This window comes from Zingiber officinale, chromosome 8B, assembly GCF_018446385.1.
Source record: "Zingiber officinale cultivar Zhangliang chromosome 8B, Zo_v1.1, whole genome shotgun sequence".
Taxonomy (NCBI): domain Eukaryota; kingdom Viridiplantae; phylum Streptophyta; class Magnoliopsida; order Zingiberales; family Zingiberaceae; genus Zingiber; species Zingiber officinale.
In genome coordinates, this window is record NC_056001.1 from 33058661 (window position 1) to 33065267 (window position 6607).

General features: G+C 54.4%; 1 pseudogene; it reads right to left on the reverse strand.

Moving 5' to 3' along the window:
• Positions 1–365: 365 nt before the first annotated feature.
• Positions 366–6433, reverse strand: LOC122013653 (annotated as a pseudogene).
• Between the last annotated feature and the right edge of the window lie 174 nt (positions 6434–6607).

Sequence of the window (6607 nt, forward strand, 5' to 3'; positions counted from 1 at the left end):
ATCCAATTTGTTTTCCCCCTTTCTCATCAAGATGATCAAGATCATTAAAGAAAATTGTAGGAACCGATGGATTGCAGTCAAGTGAATCACCATAAAATGGAGGCCGACTTTTTGGAACTCATGTCGATTTTCGAGGCCTGAGATTGGCGTTTAACAGCCTGACTTCTTGGAAGTTCCTGATGGCTCTACTAGTAGGGAAATATATTATTATGCCCCTCTTATTTTTGAGTTTTCCCACTTATGTCTCTAAAACATTTTCACTTCCATTTATATTTCTCTTCTTTTATTTTTGGTCATGATAATATCCATATCGTTAATTGCTCCGTGAATATCAAACAGAAATGACATGTTGTGTAAACGTGACTCTATTCTCCCCTGTCACGTGTTTTAGCGCCCATTGGCCCACAGAAGACCGAGATGCCACCGTTCATGGAGAAGAGCTGGTCGTCATGCATCGGAGGTTTGGGGTAGCAACTCTCTTCGTTGGGAGCTTTCCAATTTGTGAGATTGCTCCTCGAACTCAACCGCACGCTGCCGGCATGGGTCCTCGAGTCTATGAAGTCGAGGTCATCGTATTGGTTGACAAATCAAATGGAGCGGGTCTCTTCGATGATGTTGGCGTGGAGGACGCGCTTCTCGTCTAGGGAGGCTGAAACCATTGTGTTGGTGTCAGACCATGACCACACCACGCCCTTGGCTCTGAAGTCTAAGAGGTCGATGAAAGTGGTGTCTCTTCTCATGAACAATGTCGCCACCATCAAACACTTGTCGGCGTTGAGAAGTTACCCTATTTGTCGATGTCTTGGTCACACACCTTGATGTTGTACTCGTTGCAGTGCCCTTTGCAGCTGATGAAGATCTTTCGGTCGGTGTTTCTTAAGCTGAGTGCGTCAACAGTGAAGCTCTTGACTTGGTTGTAGTGGGCGATGTGGAAATGGTGACGGAACTCACTGGTGGAGGTTGAGAAAACGCCCATGCAATGCCCCCCTTGCCCAGCTACTCGCAGGCAGTGATCACGATGATGTCGGTGTCAATGTAGGGGATGTCGTTGACCTACTGGAAGTCGAGGATGATGGGATCCAATCATAGACGTGAACCATGCTGTCATGGGAGACACATTAGCCATCGTCAAGGCCAGCATAGATGGTTGTCCCATCGCCAGGAGTGCAGCCGGAGACTGAGCTGGCAAGTTGGAGGCAGTTCCCGTCGAAGGCACCGCATCCGTCGGCGCGAACCTTGTCAAGGAGGCCATAAAAGAGGGCCTCATGGAAGAGTAACTTCTCAGTCATGTTGGGCGGGATGTGGAGTTTGCGGGTGAGGAGGAGATTGAGGAACCTAGCAAAGCAGGCCGGATTGCGGTTAATAAAGTACTCAGATTCCTCTGGCTGCTGGACGTTCCACGAATCATCGAGGGCTCCGAGTCCAAATTCCAGACATTCTGTTTGATATTTGATCCGGCGGTAAAAATGGGGGACCCACAGATGGGGTCCCGTCCGAGCGGAACCAGAGATTACCCAGCCAAAGTGTTGGGTCTCCGACGCCAAAGCAGGAGAACCGGAGCCGAGTGGCCGAGCGGAGGTGTCCGCTCGGCCGAGGACATAATGGCCGAGCGGAGGTGTCTGCTCGGCCGGAATCGTGGCGAGGGAACAGTGGTTAACCGAGCGGCCTATTCGCTCGGCTCAGGATATGGTATGTCAGCAGAGGCATGATGATTAGACCTGACGCAAGATGGCACTATTAAAGGCCCCACCATCACGTCACGGAAAGGTTGATACAGTAGCAGTATGGTCTTATGGATGCCCTTCTGACAGGCCCACACCTAGGCATGGTCGAAAGCAGGTGATCGCTTCGATTGGTGTGCCCAGGCTCCTTCGAGAGGTCTATATAAGGCCACCACTTCTTCAACCAGAGGTATGCAAATCTACATTTTCTAAGCCACTTTCTTATTCCTTCGCCTAACTTGAGCGTCGGAGGGTCGTCGCCGGGACACCCCCCCCCCCCCGGCTCGGTTTTGTTGCAGGATCGCCGGAGCATCGTGCAGTTAGTCGGAGACTCACATCAGCAGCAGGGGAGCGCCACGTGCCCAGCGTCCGTTGGTTCAGCATTCGGACAGGATCAATTTGGCACCGTCTGTGGGAACGCTCCTGCATCCGAACGGGAACAATGGACGAGGTTGGACGACAACACACGGTGACGCTTTCCACGAAGGAACATGGAGCTGGATTTGGTTGACGAGGAGCGAGCCAAGGCATCCGTTCGGCTGATGGCGTACCGGCAACGGATGAAGCAAAACTACAACTGGCGCGTCATTCCCAGATCATTCCAGGTCGGCGATCTTGTCTGGAAGAAAGTCAAGCGAGTCGGCGACGTCGGCAAGCTTGAAGCTCCGTGGGAAGGTCCCTTCAAAATCATCGAAAAGCTCCGCTCGGGCGCGTATTATCTGGAGGATGAAGACGGTCGGTAGCTAGATAGGCCGTGGAGCGCGAACCACCTCCAGCCTTACCGGGCGGGGTGAAAGGTGTGCCAATGTAAATCATCCTGTGTACTTTTTTCGACTGAATACTTGAAATGCAGAAATGAAAAATCAAGAGAACAAATATAAGGCATCGTCGACGAGACAACGAAGACCCCGAGCCATTCGGCCGGAGGTATATTGAACGAGCTGCATGCTCGAAAAAACGAAGGCCCCGAGCCGTTCGGCCGGAGGTAAATTATTCATGCAAAATGCTCAAGGACGAAGGCCCGAGCCGTTCGGCCGTGCGTGCGATATCCTTCATCGGTACAAAAAAGCGAAGGCCCCCGAGCCGATCGACCAGGAGGTGTATATATTTAGACTCGTAAGCGAATGACCCGTGCTGTTCGGCCGGGCATAAATATTGTTCGAGCGCAGGATATGATACGAAGACCCAGGCCGCTCGGCCTGGTAAGGAGTTAGCCTTGAAAGGCCGACGAGCTCCGTCGTTAAAGATCGAGAGCCGCGCCGACCGGCTATAAATATCCGCGCCGACGAGCTCCGTCGTTAAAGATCGAGAGCCGCGCCGACCGGCTATAAATATCCGAGCGGAAGACCGACGAGCTCCGTCGTTAAAGATCGAGAGCCGCGCCGACCGGCTATAAATATCCGCGCCGACGAGCTCCGTCGTTAAAGATCGAGAGCCGCGCCGACCGGCTATAAATATCCGCGCCGACGAGCTCCGTCGTTAAAGATCGAGAGCCGCGCCGACCGGCTATAAATATCCACGCCGACGAGCTCCGTCGTTAAAGATCGAGAGCCGCGCCGACCGGCTATAAATATCCGCGCCGACGAGCTCCGTCGTTAAAGATCGAGAGCCGCGCCGACCGGCTATAAATATCCGCGCCGACGAGCTCCGTCGTTAAAGATCGAGAGTCGCGCCGACCGGCTATAAATATCCGCGCCGACGAGCTCCGTCGTTAAAGATCGAGAGCCGCGCCGACCGGCTATAAATATCCGCGCCGACGAGCTCCGTCGTTAAAGATCGAGAGCCGCGCCGACCGGCTATAAATATCCGCGCCGACGAGCTCCGTCGTTAAAGATCGAGAGTCGCGCCGACCGGCTATAAATATCCGCGCCGACGAGCTACGTAGTTAAAGATCGAGAGCCGCGCCGACGAGCCCCGTCGTTAAAGATCGAGAGCCGCGCCAACCGGCTATAAATATCCAAGAGGAAGACCGACGAGCTCCGTCGTTAAAGATCGAGAGCCGCGCCGACCGGCTATAAATATCCGCGCCGACGAGCTCCGTCGTTAAAGATCGAGAGCCGCGCCGACCGGCTATAAATATCCGCGCCGACGAGCTCCGTCGTTAAAGATCGAGAGTCGCGCCGACCGGCTATAAATATCCGAGCGGAAGACCGACGAGCTACGTCGTTAAAGATCGAGAGTCGTGCCGACCGACTATAAATATCCGAGCGGAAGACCGACGAGCCCCGTCGTTAAAGATCGAGTGCAGCGCCAACCGGCTATAAACCCTCCGAGCGGAAGACCGTCTAGCCCAGACGTTAAACCGTAGAGACGAGCCGGCGTCTATAAATCCCCGAGCAGAAGACCGACGAGCTCCATCGTTAAAAATCGAGAGTCGGTCCGGCGACTATAAATACCCCGGGCGGACGAACGAATATCAGAGAATAAGAAACCGCGGAAACCACAAGTATTAAAACATTTAGGCCCGCTCGGGCGTTGGTCCTTCGATACTTGGCGTTTGTTGACTTCACACAGGCTAGATACGTGCAGAGCGAGTAGGCCCTCCCGCTCGGACTTTGTTTAATGGGTTAAGCTGATCGGCCGCGTGACGGAGAACACTTAGAGCATGACTAACTCTAAGCATAAACGTTAAGCAAACAGAAGAATATTATGGATAATGATCAGGAAGACGCAAGCAAAGACATAATTGCATTAAAGGGAAAGCATGTCGAACGGCAAGTACAAAAAGTTACGCTGGGCGTAAGAAATGCAAAAACAAGAAAGAGACGAGGAACACTCTTCACTCGGGGTCTTCGAAGTTGAAGAAAGCGTCCAGGATATCGTCAATCATAGCCGCCAGATCTGAAGAGGGAATGCTCAGGTCAGCAGGAAGGTGCCTCCCCTTCTTCAAGTACGCCATGGTGACCTTGACCGCCTCGGCGAAAGTTGAGGAGACGTTGCCACCGAATTTTGCGTCGAACCGCTCCGAGCGGAGGTATTCTTGGCGCGCTGCTGCTAGGCGACTCGGCTCTCCCTCCTTATATTTTCTGAGCGCCGCCCGGGAGGCAATTAGCGAGTCTTGGAGAACTTTCTAGTCCACCTCCGCTTTAGTGCGTTCAGCTGAGCGCCCATCCCGTTTGGCAGTTAGTTGGGCTTCCAGCTCCTTAGATCGCTGATCTAGGGCTCGGACTTCAACTTTCATCTTGTCCATATCAGCGATCGCCCGCTTCTTCCGGCTACTGGCGCGCTTCACGTCTTCGTCGCGCTTCTTCACCAAGCCTTCAAGTCGAGCCACCTCTGTAGCCAGGTCGGTGGACTTCTTCTGTTCGGCCTCGCGGGCTTGTTTCTCCCGCTCGGCCGATGGACCCCCCGAGACTTGGAGTTTTTCCATAAGATCCTCCAGCTCGGCCAGCCGATGGCTAGTGGCGATTTGCTCAGCCCAATGCTGTAAGGGAAATAATAAAATCAGGAACCGAACAGTAGCATGGCACAGGAAGAAAAATGAACCTACCTGAGTGGCCTGCTGCATGTGGTTATCGCCGAGCTGCTTGGGCGTCATGAGGGCCACCCGAATCTGGGCGTCCTCGAAAAGTTTGGCGAGCGGACCCGTCAAGGTTATTTCATGAACGGGGCTCGATGGCCGATCGGCAGACAATAAATATTCCTCCGATGGGAATCGAAGGGTAGTCTTGATGGTCGGGTGGCCGGCCGGCACTTCTTCAGCCGCAGTCGCCTGGCCCGAGGACTCCCCTATGGTTGAAGTTTCGCCCAACCGTCGTAAGCGACGACGAGTCCGCGGAGGAGAGCCAGAGGGCTGTGCGGTGGGCGAGGCCACGGGGGTCCTGATCTGCGACGGCGTGCGATCTGGAGAAGCGATCTCGATCGACGCCTGTGGTTCGCCCTCTTGGGTTGGCGGAAGGCTGGAGTCTCTTCGACGTTTCCGCTGAACTTCCAGTGGTGAATCCCCGGCCTGGGGGACTCCCAGCTCGGCTGGAGCAGAGGAAACAGGATCCGCCTCAACCTCCGTTGAAGCGGATGGGGCAACTTCTGTTTCAGGGGCGGACTGCGCCCCCCCCCTCTCCTACATCTGCCGGGCGGCTGGGGATGAGACCCCGCTCGGCGAGTTCTTTTTTGATAGCCGCCTCAATTTCCACGGCCTTCAATTTCAGATGATCGGTAGCCTTGGAGCGCCACATGACTTCAGCTGCAGTGGAAGAAATTAAAATCAGTTAGACAAAAAAGGGCGAAGGGAGTAAAGAGTCCTTACCCATGCGATAGGGGAGATTGGCCCGAACGGGAGATAATCCAAAAATATACAACACCCCCTTGAGAAGCAACTGGTCGATCTTGTACCGCTGACCGGACAAGCAATTTGTCGCATGAAGGTAGGCCGGATTGCTTCTGAATTTGCCGAGCTCTGGCTGGGTCGGCACAGCGGTTTGCCATTTGGTTCGGAATGCCAGAGGAGGGGGACTGAGGCTTTATATAGTCGAGGCCGATCGGCCTCCACCGTCCGATCCAGGTCACGAGAAACAAGGACGCTATCGGGCCGTCCATTTCAAACGGTGACGTCCCATCATAAGTAACGCTGCTGCCACGCAATGGTCGACGCGTGGCACTGAGCGATCTGGCGCATTTAATGTGCACCATACCACGCACGCGCAGCCTTAATGGAATGGATTGCCGCCGTTCCCGAGGGGATTCGGACAGGCGGCAACGACGGCAGGCCGCATGAGTCACATCTGAGCGAGCGCCCAACGGCTGAATTCGGCGCACACGCCGAGCGACCTGTGGAATACTTTTAAAACAAAAGGCGACGAGCACTCGCTCGGACATACAGTCCAGTCAGTCGGACTCACTGCCTCCTTCGACTAGACTTGAAGGGGAGGCAAGTGATCCGGCGGTAA